Source organism: Haemorhous mexicanus, chromosome 2 (genome assembly GCF_027477595.1).
Source record: "Haemorhous mexicanus isolate bHaeMex1 chromosome 2, bHaeMex1.pri, whole genome shotgun sequence".
Taxonomy (NCBI): domain Eukaryota; kingdom Metazoa; phylum Chordata; class Aves; order Passeriformes; family Fringillidae; genus Haemorhous; species Haemorhous mexicanus.
This window is the reverse complement of record NC_082342.1, coordinates 10819912-10838834: the sequence shown is the minus strand read 5'-3', so window position 1 is coordinate 10838834 and position 18923 is coordinate 10819912. Positions and strand designations below refer to the sequence as shown.

General features: G+C 42.3%; 1 protein-coding gene across 4 annotated transcripts in view; it reads left to right on the top strand.

Annotated features, from left to right (window-relative positions):
• Window positions 1-1614: 1614 nt before the first annotated feature.
• Window positions 1615-18923, top strand: part of NRIP1 (nuclear receptor interacting protein 1) — a 73414-nt gene continuing 56105 nt past the window's right edge. For 2 of the 4 annotated variants that reach the window (XM_059872878.1, XM_059872863.1), the window contains exons 1-2: window positions 1615-1765; window positions 8368-8452. The gene's annotated coding sequence lies outside the window, so the exon portion shown is untranslated. Of the gene's footprint in view, window positions 1766-1900; window positions 2029-8367; window positions 8453-18923 lie in introns of those variants that run through there. The other 2 variants (XM_059872887.1, XM_059872870.1) reach the window with 1 other exon arrangement.

The window sequence follows — 18923 nt, the reverse complement described above, 5'->3', positions numbered from 1 at the left end:
TGTCTGGAAGAAAGTGGTTAAAAACACATGATGAAGTTAACCTAAATCTTTCATTGGCTTAAAAAAATAGGTCAATACATTACTAGCTCCACTCTAAGCCTGTACACAATCCGTACATTCCAAAGTGAAAGAGGTTTTGCTTAGCATTCCTACATCTACTTTCATTCATGTTATCTCTTAGTTAAAATATTTAGCTTTTCATAAATGTGACTCCCTTTTGCTTTCTTTAAAGTGGAAATTCCTGTGCTCTTTAATATTAGTCTCTTACTAAAAAGACGCTTGAACAGATAATTTATTTTACCTGAGTTTTAAAACTAAAAGGTTGGCATGTGTTAATGCAGTAATTACCATGCAGTTTATATGTGACTTGCAAACAAATTTGTTTCCCTTTCGTCAGTCTTTGACTTGTAGAAGTGAAGTATCATGAAGCACTCTGTAAAGCGTTTGGCAGACAGTGTGCGACACGTCGAGACGTTTGTTAAACACGGGCACACAGGAGGTGTGATGAAGGTCGCCTGCACTTTGTAGCTTCGTTTATACAGCCAAGTTCAGCCTGTATCTCTGCGTACTCTCTTTGGTGGCAGCAAAGTCTAAAGAACAACTTGACATTCAACGCAATTTCTGACAGCAGAGGTTTGGGGACGTCGCCTACCAAAATGTAGAGCTGACTCCTCTTGGGAAGCACTGCCCAACTCCGGGTTGCTTTTTTTTTTTTTTTTTTTTTTCCCCTCCCAAACTGTATTTATTTGCCACGTGGGCAGACAGCATGGCTTTGATCAGTCTGCCCCCGATCCTGGAGGCGCTTCCCCTGCCTGTCCTCCTTCCCCCGCGGCACAGGGAGCGCCGGGCGCCCTGGCAGAGCCGGCAGGGATGCTCCCCGCCCCCGGTGCCCTGGGGGGCTGGGGCCGGGGATAAGGAGCCGTGGCGGGAGCCAGCAGGGATGCTCCCCGCTCCCGGTGCTCTGGGGCCGAGGATAAGAAGCCGTGCCGGGAGCCAGCAGGGCCGCGGCCGAGGGCAGCGCCACCCGGGAGCAGCCGCAGGTGCCGGGGCCGCTGCGCTCCCGTGCCGCCGACAGTGCCGGGAGCATCCCGACTTTTCCTTCAAAATAGCGGTAGTAACAATAACAATAATAATAATAATAACAATAACAATAATAATAACAGCACTGAAGTTTCTAGCTCGTGTTTTTTCGGAGGAAAGGCTGAAAACATAAGCTCTAAACCGATAAGTACTAGTAACACTAGCAGCGCCCACCCCCCCTATTATTCCAAAGCAGCCGAAGAGGGAAAGAGAAAAAAAAAAAAAACCACCAAAAAAAAATGTTATTTTTAAGCCACTGCCGTTTTCATTAGATACGGGTCCTCCCGTGCTGTCGCTCGTAAGTTTGTTTCCCGGGGGCTCTGCGACTTCAGTCAGATTAATTAGAGAGGGCAGGAGGGGATGGGATCCGCGTACGTGCGGCGCGGCCGCCCTGCCCTGCCCTCGCCGCGCCGGGCGGGGCGGGGCGGAGCGGGGCTGGGGGCGCATCCCTGCATGCCCGCATCCCGCCCTGCCTCCTGCCGGGAGGGTACCAAAGGGTTAAGAAACTTGGCTGGAGAGATGAATGGCGCGGCACGGGGAGGGGCCGGGCTGCGCCGCGGCGGGCGAGGTGGAAGGCGGAGAGGGAGGATCGCGGCTGCGGGTTAGGCTTTGAAAGTCAGCCTCGCAGGCATTGCAGCAGAGCCCCGAGCCGCGGAGAGCAGCGCAGCGGAGCTCGGCTCGCCCTGTATGTGCGCGGGGATGCGCGGGGCGGGGGGGACGCGCGGGCTCGGGGGTGGCGGGAGGCGGCGCGTCCTGCCCTGTCCAGCCCTGTCCTGTCCTCCAGCCGCGGGGACCCGTCCGCCTGCCTCGGCTTCGGCAGCCGCCGCTCTCCCGGAGCTCAGCGCCGGGACCGGCCGCGGCGCCAGGGCGGCGTGCGCGGCGGCTGCGGCCGGAGCGGCTCCGGGGGGCTCGGGCAGCCCGCCCGGGAGGAGCCGCGGCGGCTGCGGGGTGAGTGCGGCGCTGTTCCGCCGGGGAAATGGCCGAGCGGGGCGGGCCGGGCCGGGGCCGCGCTGCCGGGCGGCGGCACCGGGGAACAATGCCGGGGTGAGCCTGGCGCGGCGGCGGCGGCCGCCCCGCGGCACCCCCGGTGCGGGCGGAAAGTTTGTCCGGCCGCGGTGGGTTTGGGGGAGCCGCCGGAACGGAAAAGTTACTAGTCCGTCCCCCCGGGACCCGCGAGTGTTTCGCCGGGCGCCGACCGCACGGCCGGGGACCCCGCGCCGCCCCTCCCGGTGCGAGCGAGCCCCGGGGCCGCCCGCTCGGTGCGCAGCGGCTGCGGCGGCTCGGGCGCACGGCCTCGCTCCCGGGGCTGCGGGCAAGGCCACGCCGCCCCCGCCGCCTCCCGGCCCTGGCGCTGCCCGCCCGCCGCCACCTGCGGGCCCGCAGCCAGCCCGGGGCTGCCGCCGCCGTCCCCGCTCGGCCGCGGCTCCGGCTCGGCTCCCTGCGCCCCCCAAAGATGCCTTCTCATCGCTTCGGGCTCCTTAGGGACGTCGCTGTTTCCCTTCTAGACTAAAGGTTACTTTTCCAGACGTGGTGTGTTTTTTTTTTTTTTTTTTTTTTCGGTGTGTCCCCGAAGCCCTCTAAAGGTGAATTTTAAAATTTTTTCTTCCTCCCACTTCCACCCTTCGTTTCTCCCTACAGAACGTGTTGTTTGAGGCTCTTCTAAGTGTCGGTGGGTGATTAAGTTGGAAGGTAGTGAAACCTAAGGAAACGTAGTATCGGCGAAACGGGGGCAGCGTTGTAGCGAGCAGACAGCCTTGTGTCTGTGCTGCACCTTTCTTCTTCCGTCTTGTGTATCCTGGTGATTTACTGGGCTTTTAATTTAAAGAAGGATACAGATAAAATGCTTGACACATGTTGAAGGTGTTGGAAAAAAACAGTGGGATTCCTGGCTTTGGGATTATGTTGTTGTTAAGCAGGCTGAAGTGGAAGTTGTCCTCTTTTGCCTCATCTCTCTGGAATCTGGAGACTATACTCTTCCTTGTTTTATTTTGAGGGGACCTGCTGCAGTGTCAGACAGCTCACAGGCTGATTAGAATTTAACTGAGTCATGGCACTATAAATGTTCAGAGATACCGTAAAGCTTTATTTAACAAAGAGTGCGAATCCAGCCTGGGAAGAGCTGTGGGGAGGAAGCAGTCACTTGTGGAAGGGGGTGGTGTATTCCTGAGCGAGTAGGGAACATTTTCTTTAATACACAAATGCGATTTACTGCTTCTAGGGCTGACTGAACACATGAGAGAGTGACACATTTAAGATGCCAGATGACAAAAGCTCTCTGAGCTGAGGATATCTTGTGGTTGGGATCAGATTTAATGGCATCTGAGTAATTCTGCTCTATGGGCATGAGTAGCTAACATCTTGCAAGGCAGAAGTTCTCATCGAGAGCAGTGTTCAGGCAGCTTTGGGGTTTTTGCTGTCTGAGGCAGCTGTGTTCCCAAACTTGCGGTCGAGAAGTTTGACTTGTTGTTCTGTCAGTGGTCTCCTGAGATGGAGTTGACATAGACTCCAAAGCAAGACAGCGAGTTAGTCAGGAGTGAAATGCGTTTTAAGGGTGTTTGTGTTCTGAGAGTGCGATGGAGGGGGTAGGGAGTAGTGACTGCGTGTTTTGGGCAGGGGTGAAATCTGACCTGCTGCTAGACTGGCCTGTGCTTCTGGGTTATCTAATGAGCAAGAGCTATCAGTGGCTTTCAGGTTTTGTAGGCCATGCATGCACAGAATACAACATGCAGTCAAATGCCAAACCATGCTGGATTGAGGTTTTTGGGGTTTATTCCCTTTTAGCCTTTTGGCAGAAAATTGCAGATAAAAACATGCTCTTCTTCTCTGCTTCCCATTGCTTGTTTTTTTTTCTAAAGTGAAAGATGTGCTAACCAAAATTTATTATAGTCATAAAAACTATGTTGATAAAGAAGTAAAAGTAAATAATGTTTTTATATTGTAAACTTAAAAGGGTGATCTAATCACTGGCTGTATCACCTGCAGTGTTTGGGGTAAATTTGTCCTGTAAAAGGCATCAAGAAAAACTTCAAGTGATTCAGTTAATTCAAACATGAATTAACTTTATGATGCTCATATTTGCCTGTGGTTTTGTTTATTGCAGGATTTGCTTAAAGGAATTGACAAAGTCTTGTTTGCTTAAAGCTTATTTTGTCTCTTCAGAGTGAACTTTATTTTTCAGGCTTTGAACATCGGCAAGAAGTTTATATAGTGCCAGCTTTATTATCATTAGCAGTGAGAGCAGTGTTAACTTTACCAGCGACAGTGCGGGCCATGGCTACAATAAAAGATAAACCCTGTTTTGCACTGTGCTGAGCATGTGTATAAACTTGCCCAAGGCAAAGCCAGGGAGTTGCATTTCCCCCAGTCAGCTGTCCTGCTCTAGGGCTGTGCTTGACACCTCCTTGCAGAGCTGTCAGAGAAGACATGAAGACCATAAGATCTTTGAATTATTATTTTAGAGTAGCTCTTCAAATCTTGCCTGTACCTCAAACCCAAAAGTCTTGTTGGCTGTGTTTCTTTTTCCTGTATGTGAATGGACAGGGAGTGGAAGGGGTCCAGAAGAGAGCCTGGGGAAGTGTGGGATTCCCAGCTGGGTGCCTGATTTGGGGGCACAAGCCCCTTTTCCATGGGGGGCTTTGGTGGCCTCCCTCCCATGTGTGGTACCTGCAGGCAGGGCAGGGCTCATCTCCCACCTGCGGAGCAATGGGTTGGGTGATGAGCAGGAGGCAGGATTCATAGGATAGCTGTCCTGTGGATATATACCCTTTAAAGTTTAAATACCCTTTTGGGACAAGAAGTGCAAAGTTTGAAGTATAAATCATTGCTCCTCAGGAGGGCAGGCAATGACAAACAGAAAGGTAGGTAGGTAGGGATTGAAGCCTGAGCAAGAGGAAAAGGTGTGAAGGAATATGCTTAAATGTACAAAAAAGATAGAAAGCATAAATTTGACAGTCGGTCTAAACAGCCTTGAACTAAAGACAAAAAGGTTAATGGTAACAGCATTTGTGGTTTGCTCTTTCTTCCTGCCAACAGGCCAAAACGATAAGAACAGTAACTCTGAGCTGTGCTGGCCTGCCTGCAGCAAACAGGGGGAGAGCTGGGGGGAAGTGTTTAGCAGGGTTGTGGCATTGCTTTTCCACATTGTGGTGTTAGGGATTCACTAGCTGCATTGGAAAAGACTCAATTAGAGAACAGCATACTAAGGTTGGCACCCAGTACTTCTGGGTGAACATCTGGGATCACGTGAAAACTCATGTGTTTCCCAGTGGGAAGATATTCCTTGGGAAAAGTGGGCAGAGGGACTCTTTTGGTAAGGATGAATGCCTGCTCTTTAGGGTTTCTGGATTATTTATTTCAAATACTTGGAAATGCTTGCAGACCTATTTAGCACTTGAAAGAATTAATTTGGTAATTTATTTGGCTGTCTGTTGCAGGTCACTTGGCTTGATGGTTGAAGAAGGAGAATAGAAACTAAAACTCATGTAAATAAATATTCATGTGTAGAAAGGGGAAGAAGCAGTTGCTAGACATCTTAGCTTGGGTCAAACCCCTCCTGGCATAGTCTTCTCATACTTAAATTGTTATTGGAGCTCATTGCTCTTGTTTAATTGCCTGTCTTGAGTGAAATTTTGTTTTCATACCACTTATTTCTAAATTGCCTTCAGCAGAGGAAAACCAATGTTGCTTGTAGACAAAATCAGATTAAAAGCAGAAGCTACGGATCTTCTGTTTTAGTCACTGGTTTCTAAGACTGTGAGTTTAATGTAGGAGAGAAACTGGGTGTTGGGAAAGACTTCTGAGGGGATGATCTTCCTCATCTCAAGAAAGGAAGTTGTGAAGGAGTCCTTGAGAAGAGATCAGGTGCTAGATGTAAAATGTGTTCCAGTCCTGGATGAAACTATTATTTGAAAACAAACAAGAGAGTATTTAATTTGCTCCAAAAAATAGTCCATGAAGTTCTGTATTGAAATGTATCCAAGCAAGTAAGTCTGGCTTACATATCTTACATCTTGCTCACAGATGAACCATATTTTTGTTCTCATTGGTCCTAGAGTTGGTATTGTTGTTCTGATTTTTTTTTTTTCCCATAGCAAACTTTTAAGATTCATATCTACCTGCTTTCTGTTTCTTCTCCTTGCCCCATAACTGTGAAAAGAGAGAGGGAAGGTGAACTGAAAAGGCCTTTTCAGTGATGTCAAAAGCTGGGCTTGCCTCAGATGTGAAAAGAAATGACAGCTCTTGCTCCAGGAGATGGCCTTGGTGATGGTGTTGGTGTTATCACCTCTCCTGCATTTGGTAGTCCATGAAACAACACAAATCAACATTCCAAAAACTATAAGGTGTGTAAAGCGAGTGGTTTAGATGCAGAACGTTTGGGAGTAAAATATTACTCTAGAAAAGTTTTTTTTCCCCTCCTCAGTTTTTAGAACATACGGAAGAAATATGGATTCTTTCCCAGAAATAACAAATTCTGTTGTTGTCTTTTCACTGAACTCTCGTAAACCTTTTGTAGTCACTTGGAATCATACAAAAAAGACTGTTGAATGCTGACCTAAAGGAAGTCCCATCAATGGTGAAAAACTTTTTGTCTACATCTATAGTATAGAGCAGTAATACTGGAATTGACTACTTTTCTGAGATTCAGGTGGCTTGTTTTTTTTAATAGCACTATTTTCTTCTGCTCTTTGGGACCTCTTGTCCTGTTTTTCATTGTCTACAAAAGATTCCACATCCAGCTTATTTACCCTTTCAGTAAAATGGAGTTGAGAAGGCTTTGAACTGTGTTTATTAGCACCTTTGTCACTGTACCTGTCATTTCTCCGTTAATTTTCATTGTGATGGTAGCTCTTACCCCCCCCCCCCCCCCCCACTAAATACAGTTTTGAGGACTGTGCACCTTCTGTGATGCAACTTACCTTTTCATTTTGTTATGTATATGTAAGAAGGATTTAAAATAGTGTCTGCATGTAGTATTCCAGGGTATTTACTTATTTTTCATCTCAATTGTCTCTATTGTTGGACATCTTCTGTTGGGTCTTGGTGCTGGCAGTAGTCCAGCATGCTGCTGTTATTTCATGTCCCTGAAAGCTTTGAATAGGTGTTTTTTTGGATGATGACCCACTGATGAACACCTGTATCTTTTTTTCCTAGTTAGCAAGCACATTGCAGTGGTCAGAGTTAGATGTTTTCTCTAATCTGGCTTGGACCCAAGTGGTTTTGTGGAGGGAGGAATGCTCAGATGTGCCCCCAGCCCACACACTTCCCACTCTTTCCCCTCTATCCTACCCACCTGGACCCACTTGCAGAGAGACCATGCTGGAGAAATTCTGTGTTTAAAAAGTTTTTGTTTGCATTTTTTTTGTGGGAACAGAGGCTAGAGGTGTTGAAATAGGAGAAGAACTCTCCCATTGCCAAGCAGAAGGAGGGAGGGGAAAGTTTAGCTTGGTGGTGGAGAAAGTATATTCTTTTTAATTTTTTGAAGTCTATTTTATTGTATCTAAAGTTGACTCTCTGCATAGTAAGCTTGGTGCTTTGGTGATAACCAGAAAAAGACCTTTAATAGTGAGGCTTGTCACAACAATAAGGCTGAAATAGTAGACATAAGAATGATCTGGGCTAGCTCTAAGTTTGCAACCTTTAGCAAAATTTTACTTAAGAATAATGGACAAGTGCTGAGAAGAGCTTTTAAGGTTGGGATTGTAATGGATAACATTATCTAAAATAAAATAGTGTTATATACTATTCTTAAATCCCTCAAAAGCAAATATTACAATTTCTGCTGGCTTATTTTTTTTAAACTAATTTGTTGCATTTAGATCACCTGTTATACTCTACTCTTGTCTTTTCCTTATGTATATGTAAATGATTAGAGGCTCTTTAAATACTGATTTTGATGTTCATAGGTGCAAGTTTGAAGTGTTAAGCAGGAACCACTACATAGGAAGGAGGGCTTTCATGTCACAGCTGTTTTTTGAATGAAAGGAAGGAAAAGAAGATTCTGGCTTAGAGTTGAATGTGGATTTTGTTCTTGCAGAATAATGTCCCTTAGTACAAGTCTAGACACCACGAGTTGTTTCTACTAGTTTTACTCATGGTTCTGTCTGGAAGGTTTTGATTTCTGAAGTTTGGAACTACATTTTTCTTCTGATATGAAAATGTTATTTGCAGTTAAATAAAATAAAGCATTGCTCTCTGTTACATGAACAATAAGAAAGTAGATCAAGGCGTGTTAGGTAGGAAAGAATGATTTGCAGAATTTCATAGGGGGATTTCTGCTGTTCTTTTCAGATCAAGCATGAAATTTTTGAGAAAGACAATTACTGCATCCTTGGACTCCTGAAGGAAGAGCTTTCCTAATGGAACCACGTTCAAGGTAAATAGTTTGTTTGGGTTGTTTACCTTGTATCTTTGGTTTGGGGTTTGTTCTTTGTCTTGCCAAAGCTGTCAGACAGCTGTGTGCCATCTGTAAGCCTTTTAGGATTATAATATGTTTTGAAGTGATAAGTGTTCAAATTAATTCCTCTCTTTACTCTAAGAGTTGGGTTTATTTTTAATATGTGTGCTGATTAAAGAAAAATAAGTATTTTTGTAATGTCTGAACTTTTTGTGTGTAATTTGCCATAAAGTTCTGAAGATTTAGCCTGCCTGTTTGGGAGGTAGCTAAATAGTGTAGAACTTGATTTACATGTGATTTCAGAGTGAAAGAGAAGATTAAGTAACACTTACTGTGTTACCATCTCTCTTATTTTTTAAATAAAACAGATCCAAATTGAGCTTGTGTGGCAAGGGACCGTCGCAGTAAAATCATTATTAGATATTCCATTGCAATGGCTTGTAGACATTTTAGCATCGCTGTCATTTTGCTCGGATCTGCTCCCTCGGTTCCCATTTCCTAAATCCTGTTTTTCTTTGATACCAGGGAATAATTCCCCGAGTGTTGTCCAGTGATTGCTTATGTATATGCACTTTGGTTTGTGAGTCATTTTATTCACTTGAGTAGCCCCACTGTCCTCGGTGGGCCTACATGCGTGCCTAAGAACTTGAGAATGCTGATGAGCATAAAGAATACAATTTGGGCATGTAATGGTTGACAAGCAGTTGTTGTTTTGTTTCTTGTCTCTCTTAGGACTCATTTGCATTGCCTCCAGTGGCAACTTTTGTGAGCATTAGTAGGGAAGGTCTGGAAGCTGGAGGCAGTCATACCAAATCCCAGCCTGCAGAGCTTTCTCCTATCCATTGTAAGGACACAGATTGCAGATGCAAGGATATATTTTTCTCTTATTTTAAATAAATCCATGTATTGCTTGACTTTACTCAAATACAGAATTGGTCTGTGTAGTGCTGTTTGAGCATCTCCAACACAATAGAATATAGCCAAGTGAAATCACTAGAAAATATATGCACTTTTTAAATTCTAGGGATTTGGATTTAACCAGAATCAGTGCTTTGGAAATAACCAGGAATTGAGATTAGACATATTTTTTTTTTTTTTCCCCACAATGTTTTTTCTATTTGACTTCTCAAAAAAAGAAGTTGAATGTTGCTGTAGTGCATCTTACAGTTGTGTGAGCAATTGTATTCACAGAAAAGTTAATGGTATTACTTGCTGGTCTCAGAATCAGTAAGACAGGCACTCTGGAATTAAAACATAATTAATTAATTAGCAATTTAAAACTGGAGAATTGTTGTGATCAGCAGCAGATGGTCTCTTACACAGCTTTAATGGAACTTAGTAGACAGTGGCTGTTGTGGCAACAAGCCTTTTGAAATCTTTCACATCTTCCAAGTTCAGAGCTTTGGTTCAAGGTTGTTTCCTCTTTGTAAAAGGAGTTCTATTTAGTCAGAGTTGCAGAAGGATAAACTCTAAAGAAGGATGTTGCACCAGGTGTTCAACTTGTCAGTAAGGTGGTTAAGCTGAAGATTTGAGAGCATGTTTGTCAGTGTGCACATGGCTGGTAATCTCCACGCAGTTTGCATTCTGTTTTCTGTTTCTAACCTATATTATAAAGCAGTTATGGGCAGCCATTGTTTTTTTTGGAGTGGGGAATAGGTTTGTTTACTAGTTATGAGCATTAATTATGGAATACCTCTGTTGGTATACCAAGCTTGCTTGCATACATAAATAGCTTTGTTGTGGAGTCCAGTAGTGTCTTGATCAGAGATTTGTTATTGTCACTGGGATTAGAGTTCTTGTTTAAGTCAGAGTTCTGGACCCTTAGGGTAGACTTTCTCCAAAAGAGTACTGCTTTAAAAACATATCTGCTGTCTTGTTGATGCTGTGTAACCTTTGTGAATTAAGAGACAGTGGAGCAGAGAGCAGCCATGCTTTAGTTGAGCCTGCATAAAAGGAAAAGTGTGTAGCTAGAATGAATAAATTATGTCTTTGTTAAAGTCTGTGCAAGTCTGAGAAACTTCAAAGGGTGCAACTCACCTGGAGATGCACATGAGAATTACATACTAATAGTAAATGTGAGTATTTTGTCAAAAGAACAAGATGGTGACTCAGTGTGAGGAGGGTTGGCAGAGGCAGCCTTTAATTGAGGCGAAATTGGTCACTGTGAACCAATTATGTCTTATTTTTAATGATGGGTTTCAGAGAACAGCAAATGAGTGCAGTATGATCTTGGCTGATAGCATGTGCTTTTCTTGTTGGATGAAAACCCAAAAGCCTGAGGATATGAAGTTGCTTGCAGAAGTTTCACTTTTTTTTTTTTCCCCCTCACCCTCCTCTGAAGAGGAAAAGGTAGGCTATGCCAGTGGAAGAAACTCCACTTTTTTTGTTGTTAAACTGATCAGCATTTGAACATATTTTGTCTTTGGGAACTAACACAAGGGGTTGGTAACTTGCAAGGTAGAGAAGCATCCCTCACTCTTTCTGTAGCTTGGCATTTCATATTAAAAGCAAACTTTTAGGTTTAACATATTTGAACTTGTACTAGATAGGGTTAATAGGCTAGAACAAAAGGTCAAAGCATAAGGCATTAGGCTTAATTAAGGGAGAGCAAGAGTGGCGGGAGTATGTGACAGTTAAATGGGTTTCCCACAGACTAATGTCTGTTACAGTGCAACCATGCCTCAACTTAAGTGGGTTATTTTGTGCAAAGGGCAGCCTCGATTAGCAGTTTGACATGCCAGACGTTTCTGGCCAATCCCATCTGTTTTGGAGGTTAAAAAGCATACCTTTATGAGCTGATAGATTGATTTGTGTGCCCGTCTGGTAAAGATTAGGAGTCCAAGGCCGATGCTGTAAATGCCAGTTATAGAATATTGTACTTTCTTAGCCGCTCTTTGTTTGAGCTGTGGTGCAATGGGGCCAGCAGCTCCAGAAGTGACCGCACGGCAGGGTGAGAGCTGGGAACCAGAAACACTCAGGGAGGAACGCTTCCTTCTTGCTCAGGATTGTTTTGAACGTGAGCCTGTAGGCTTTGGGCGTTCTGCAGCGCTTTCCTTGGAAGGGGAATCTGGCTTAGTGCATTCCCATGTCAGGCTCACGCCTCTTCCTTGCTGCAGTCACTGCTCCTGTGCTGTCCAGAGCTTACCTGTCCCAGCACGAGCAGTTCTGCAGTTCCAAGCACAGTTGGCTGCAGGACAGTTTTGGTACTTGAAAGGTTTCAGCGTTTGTCTGAACTCATTATGCTGTCTGTATCCTTCCTGCTCTGCTGTTGAACTGGGAGGATGCATGCGTATTCTGTTGTTTTTCCTTTGTAGCTCTTACTTTCAGGATAGTTTTTCTGATTGTGTCATGAGGTTGCCTCAGAAGCCTGAAATAAAATAGGTAGCACAATAAGTCTTGACTGTGTTTCTCGTCATCTTTATGACTTTGTAAAGTCAAAGCTACATTACTATTAATATAAGACTATTAATAAATCGTTGATGCAATAAAACTGTTTTTGATAATGTTCAAGGTTCATACACAGTTGAAGGTGATTATCCTATTTTAAAATCAAGTAGAGGTCAGACTGTATTGTAAGATAACTGACTGTGGCCCAAATGGTATGTGATGGCTTCAAGTCAAATGACAGCCCTCCTCACTTTAAATATATACGTGGTTTAGAAATAAATTGTTACCTTATATTGCATTTTATGTAAGATGCTGATTAGCTTCAGTTGCATTTTGTGAAAAGCAGGGAGATATGTGCATTCACCTAAAAGTCATACTTAAAGCTCTCATTTTTAAGGCACTGTTTAAGGATTCCCTGTTCTGTCTCTTTTCCATTCAAGCAGTGACACTTGTAGCTAAATATAACTGAGACGTATTAGAGACAAATTAGCATTTGGCACCCTGCATTTAGCATTTCTACATTAATTTTTAGAAGTAGTCACCTGTCTAAAGTTTCTTGGTTTTCTCCTTGCAAATGTGATTATCTTTTGCTTCTTCATTTAAAAGAAAATGAAATTGGATGATAGCAATGGTATGCTATTCATACTGTAAAGATTCCGTGTACCTGAGCTATATTTTTTCTCTGGCAGCTGTGACCTGTTCCTAAAGAGATTTCCTAATTTGCCAGTAACTTGTCTTCACTTTAGGAAGCTCTGTAAGAGTCACCCTTGTTTTTAATATTTTCTTGTGAATGTCTCTTCTTTTTACTTCTATTTGAAATGCCTAGAGATATTTACAGTGTCCTTTAGGATGAGCAAGGCAACATCATTATCTTGCAGTTTATTTAGTAACATGGAGCTGAAATGGGCATATGCAGCATCATGTTCTCTATGGAATAATATCTATTTAAATGATTTGGATCTAATACATATTTACATGAAAAAACGTCTTGCCCTTCTCTGTGGGGAGAGAAGGTGAACAAGCATAAATTTTATAATACTCATTGCTTCTCTTGCACTAAATCATACTTAAATTGCAGAAGGTTGCTGGCTTGAGAGTTGTATAAAAAGTGCTTGGCTAGTAAAGTAGGGTGCAGGGAGATTTATCTAATTTAATACTAAAAAAACATTGTCAGCTGCAGTGTATCAATATTGGACTGCCTAAATCCAAAAGCTGTACTTTAGATTTTTGTGTATGTATATTTGTAATCATTTCATGGTTATAATACACAAAATGTAGTCCTGAAATGATCCATCAGGGCAGCATGCATGTGTGTTTCATTCTGGCTGATTTGATTGCTATTGATCATATCTGAGCCATTATCTAATATCTTAGGAATGGATGGACTGTGTCTATGCTTTTCTGCTGTTTCAGGGCATGTCATACTTTATGAAGTTTCTTGCAACAGTCATTGTTTAAAAAGTTTTTTCGAATTGCTGTTTGAGCATTTTTGGCATTTCCCACTCGAAGTGTCCCATGGATGAAGCAATGAAGGTGTTCAATGTAGCATTCTAAAAGTTGCAAACTTGTCAGTTTAGCAGTCCCAAGTATAAAGGCACTATACCAAATATTCACTAGTTTTCAGTGATATGGATGTAGTTTTTAAAAGTATATTTTATGTTGTGACTTTCATTTAGAATATTATAAAACATTTGCATAAGGTGTTCATACAGCTGGATTGGCCATTAGGCATTAGAAGCAATTCTGAAGTGTCCATTGCTTTCAACTTTTAATAGTCTTCCAAAAAAAAAAAAAAAAAAAAAAGAATGTACTTTGTCTTTAGTGTTTTAGAGGATTTGCTTTTTTGATCTAATTGATGAAAAGCAAGTACTTGGTTGGTATCCCTGACCCTTTGCATACTGGGTTAGAAAGATGCTGCACAGTCCTTGTGAACTGGCCGACTATGGATTTCTCCTTATTTTAGATTTCCATACTCTTTGACCTTGTAGTTGTTGACTTTGGTCTGGAACAATTTCAAAGTCATGTAAATGAATGTAATTAAGGTATTGCTTATCATCTCAGAGAGTTCACAATGATGCTTATTGGCTAGAAAGGTTTGTTTACTTAATATGGAAGGTTAATAGAAGGTTAAATTTTACTGTATAAAATGGCTTCATAATGTTTTTATTTAGCAGCTGAAGAAAATAGTGTTTGAAAAGGCAAATAATAGTTTTATTTGACCTCCATGTGTTTCCTGGAGCTTGCATTATTGGGAAGATTTATCTTCATTGCATGGTCTTATTACAGTTTTCCTTTCTCCTTGTTTTACAAAGGGAACCTCTCAGAACTATTTGGAGGCCTTTGTGTACAAAAGGAGCTACATTAAGGAAGGAAGTGCAAAAATGTTTGACAATAATTGCTATAAGTAGTCCATCCACTTCCACTCTGTCTTTTGTTCCCCCTCCCTGTTTTTGCCAGAATGAGAGTCAGGCTTTGTTCTTCGGTGCTTCTTTTGTCTTTATTCCCACTGCTGCAGAAATAAAGTGAGAAAGTAGCATGAAACAGCAGGGAAGAACATCAAGATACTGGTTTCTGCCTTCATTTCTCAGGCAATAGAAAGAACTGGGCCTAGGCCTCTATTTTCTTGCCAGTAGCCTTCAACTTTGTTTGTCTGTAGTTATTTTGCTTATCATTTATGGAAAAAAATTGCTTCCCTGAGTGGGTTGTTGGGGTTTTTTTTCCTCTCCTCTCAGGAGTTTTTGTAGTTGGCAAAGAGATGAGTACATGACAAGTGTCAAACTAAACACAACAAAAAGACCCCTAAAAAACTTTTTCCCACACCTTTTTTATCTCATGGTGTTTTTCTAGGATTGCAGCTTCCAGATGGAGAAGCAGACATCCCTGCTGGCTTGGAGGATCCAAGCAAGGGTGTTCTGCCAGTCCTACACTGGACTGAGTTTGGTGAGGAAGGACAGAGCTATGTGAAACGTGGACACAGCTGTCTGCTTAGATTCCTGGATCCATCTGGGCAACAAGGACTACTGGCTATGTTTACCTTATTTTGCAGAGTACTTGGTGTTTGTGATTTCTCTCGTCTAACAAGAGAAGCATGTGGGCTCCTCACTGTTGAGGTAGCTAACTTTCTTCTGCTTACTTGAATTTTATGTGCTAAGGTAATTATGCAACAATGAGAATATCCTTCAAATGCTCATTAATTCAATACATAATCTTATTTGACTATTTCCAGATTGTGGAGATACTCTGTAACTCAAACCCAAGAGCATCCCTTGCCCCTCCTATTTTTGCAAGAGCTGAAGGTTTCAGGTTCTATTCTCTTCCTAAGTGTGAAGATAGGACAGTAGCTTGTTTTCTCTTGCATTTATATTGACAGCCATAAATTGAAATGATCTAAAGGTGCTCTCAGAAGGTGGATAGCAAAATCTCCTTGGGTGAGATGCGAGAAAGATAAGAAGCTAAAGTTCAAAACCAGAATATAATAATCCAAAAGGATTGGGGGTGTTGGGGAGGTGGAACACCACAGATAAGTGTGAAATCCTTCAGTTTTGAAATCAGGAGTGGTGCTGTTGAGTTCTCCAAGTCCAAAATTTCACTGAATTTCAAGATCATATGTTAAAGTCCTAGAACTCCCAGAATAATGGATCTCTAGAGGTGCATGGCTATGGGGAGAAAAGGCAAAACCAGCAGAAAAATCCCCGTTATCCTTTACTTTGGCTCCCGTTTATGAAAAATAAGGGAAAAATCTATGCATCTTTGCTATTCAGTTTTGCTTAGCTAATATACTGAAAGCAAAACTGCTCCAATCTGGTAAACAGTGGCCATGTAAGAGTGCAGAATTTCTTGAAGAAAAATTTCCTTTTGCATCTGGAACTCCAAAGGATTTTTCAAGAATCCGCCCCAGTCCTCTGACTTAGCGGTGGTTAAGTCTCTGCTACCTTAAATTTCATCCTGCTACAAAATAAATGCAAAGAGACCATTTAATAAACTGTGCTGATAGTATTTTGTAACCTCTTTGCACTCCCTCACATAGGTTTAGCTGTTGAGATGAAAAGATAACAAGGTTGTGCAGAATCACATTTTCTGTTTACTGAACTCTGGCTCATCTTTAGATTACAATATCAAACATGAAAGTTTGAGCATGTCTCGTGGATATAGCTCTTGAGCACAGCTGTCTGGAGTGCTTGCTCACAAACCTTTTTTTTAAAGCTTGTTTGTCATATGCCCAAGGCTATCTGAGCATGCATATGACCCAACTGGTTTTTGATCTGAAATGCATAAAAGGTCACTTTGCTGAACTTTATCTTCTGGGCCTCAAGTTTTACCATTGGTGATACTCTACTGTGAATTTCCTAAATGGAAAAAAGGATCTGTTCAGTGTGCCCTTCAGGCTTTCCAGGCAATTTCACTTTTGCCTTATCCTGCTCTGCTTTTGTTTTCAGAGTATTCTAACACTTGTTAGAGCAAGTGAATACTATTTGGACACTTTTTTTTTTGGTAATTCTGAGTATTTTGGGTTGCATTGCTGTATTCCTCTAGCTCTGAAGTCTTGTCCAGGCAAATGTCAGCCGTATTCTGTCTCTGCAAAACTGAGCTTGAGCATTGAGGCAGGTCTTAAAATATCCTCTTTGTGCTGATGATCACACCAGTTCTGCGTCTTCTACCTTATGACTTTGTTGTTACTTTTTGAGGAAAAACTGTGCATGCTTCACAAGATACCAGGAGCACAAAAACAATCCAGTTTCCTCTGTTCTGGCCTTCTGGGGATATCATAGGCCTCTGCTGTTCTGCTTCTTAAGTAGATTTGGAGCCTCTGATACCAGTTACTCTTTTGGATAATGTATTGTGTGAATTTAACATATAAGCATGCTCGCCTCCTTTTCCTGTCCTCTGTAAAGGTCACTGTACAGGAGGGAAAGTTGAGTCATGGGCTATAAACACTTGGAGGTCTGCTATCTGATCTAATTTTTGTTAGCTTATTGCTCGGTGCTGTGGCAGGTGGACTTTGCCAGGTTTATCCATGGTGGTGCTACTGACCCTGGTGACCTGCTCCATTCCTGTGCAGAAGGTCCCTTCCCTGCAGGGAGATGGCACAAGTCAGGGTGTGTCATCTCCTCACTCGCTTCTGGACCTTGCTGAGCAAAGAGAGTTGCTTGGAGGTGCAGCTGTCCCATGTGTGGTTTTTCTTAAATTTTTTTTTTAAATCTAAAAACTTGCCCACATCGTCAAACTTGCCCATCATCTTCAGGATTCAGAAAACTCTGGCAGGATGTTCTGCATTGTAGAAATAGCAGTGGTTGTTTAAATAATTCAGGAAAGTAACTTAAGATACTGCAATATTTCTGAATTTTGCAGATATCATGTAGATGGGACAAAGACTATGTGAAGGGGCAAGTAAAACAGGTATAGTAGAGCTGGTGATACTGGGAACAGCCAATACTTCTAAGAGTGAGTGAGAGGGAAGTAATGGATGGGAATCAGTTTCACAGTTCCTGAACCCCTTCCATCTGTTTGGGATGAACCACCTACTTTGATCAGCTTTTTAGGTGTTGTCAATTTTGGGGTTGTGTTTTGTTGGTTGCTTTTCAATCCCAATTTAGATTCTGTAGTTAAGATATCAATCAAATGACCTCATACATTCTTGTTTGGAAGAATTAGGGCCAAAAGCCACTTTATGGCATAATTGAACTTGTAGTGATGCAATTTGCTTACAGAAATTTTAGGGGGAAGGATGTATTGATAGACGTTTGGGAAGGGAATTGTGTTTATTTTGCATGCTTTTGAATCTTTCTGGTAAGTGAGAGCTTTATTCTTTCTGGGTAAAATAGGTCTTGCTTGGATGGATCAAATGTGAAATCTTTAAGTATTGTTTGTGGAAAAATTGTTTGGAAGCTACTTAGGATTTTGAGAGTTCAAATAATGCAATGCTCTTCAGTTGTAATACATAAGAATGAGATGGAGAAACAAACACATGCTTACATTTCAGCCTGCATAAACAGCCTTGCTAATTAAGATAAGGGCAAATATCCTTCCCAGTTTCCTTTTTGATTTAATCATTAGACTATATTAAAAATGTGTAAACATAATTCGTAAACTCACTTTCCTGAGTTCTGACTCCCTGTACATGTGCTGGTGTGTTCCAGCACTCTGTTCCTATATTGTTATTTACAAATGAGTCTCTTAAGATATGTAGAAATAGCTGGTAATTACCAAAGTGAGATCACAGAAGAGAAGAAAAAGGTGTAATATCTATGCTTTTATTAGCTCTCCTTGGCTACCTCGTGTGTGCTCTTTAGTCTTGGCAGATTGCTCATGTGTAATGTGGAGAACACGTTTTTGTCTGGATATGCAGTAGTTTATTTGAGGAGTTCAGAGGCCATGGTATGGCTGGGAGCCTTGTCTGGATTTGACCTGCACTGGGTATTTTGATACACTGTGGTCTGTGGGCACAGCTTCCTCTCAGTTTACAAGTGCTGTTTACCACTCTTTGGGACTACACACGTGCATAACAGAAGTCTGAACTAATGTCAGATTAAATTTTAGTCTACAGAAATTGCTCATTGAGCATCCTATGTAAAGTAGCTGATTAAATCCCTCCCCCCCCACCCACTCCTTTTAATCATCATTACATAGATGTTTGTTTTTTTTTTTTCCCCCCCAGCTGTTCTTAAGTGGAATGGGAAGAACTGGCTTAGTCTAAAGCAACTTACTACTCCTTAAATAGTTCACACTGACATCAGTGGCTGTCTGAAATTTGTTTCCTTTCAAAAGATTTGTGATGTATACAGACTTGCAGGTACAAGACCCTTCTAAATAAAAGCATATAAACAGGCTTGGGTTAAAATTGTCACACTTGTGAGCTAACATAGCTAAAGCTGTAGAATTATATCTGGTGAAGAGAAGTGCCAGAAGGTTTAGTTATGTATTTATCCTGTGAAGTCTATGGTGGGTTTATTTTCTTAGAGAGATACTGTCAAGCCTAGGTCTGGGCTGGTTACTTTATGGATGAAGGCAGGTATTCTTATTTATACTCTTTTCCTTGAAAGTTGGGGAACAGCTGTTTTTTTTT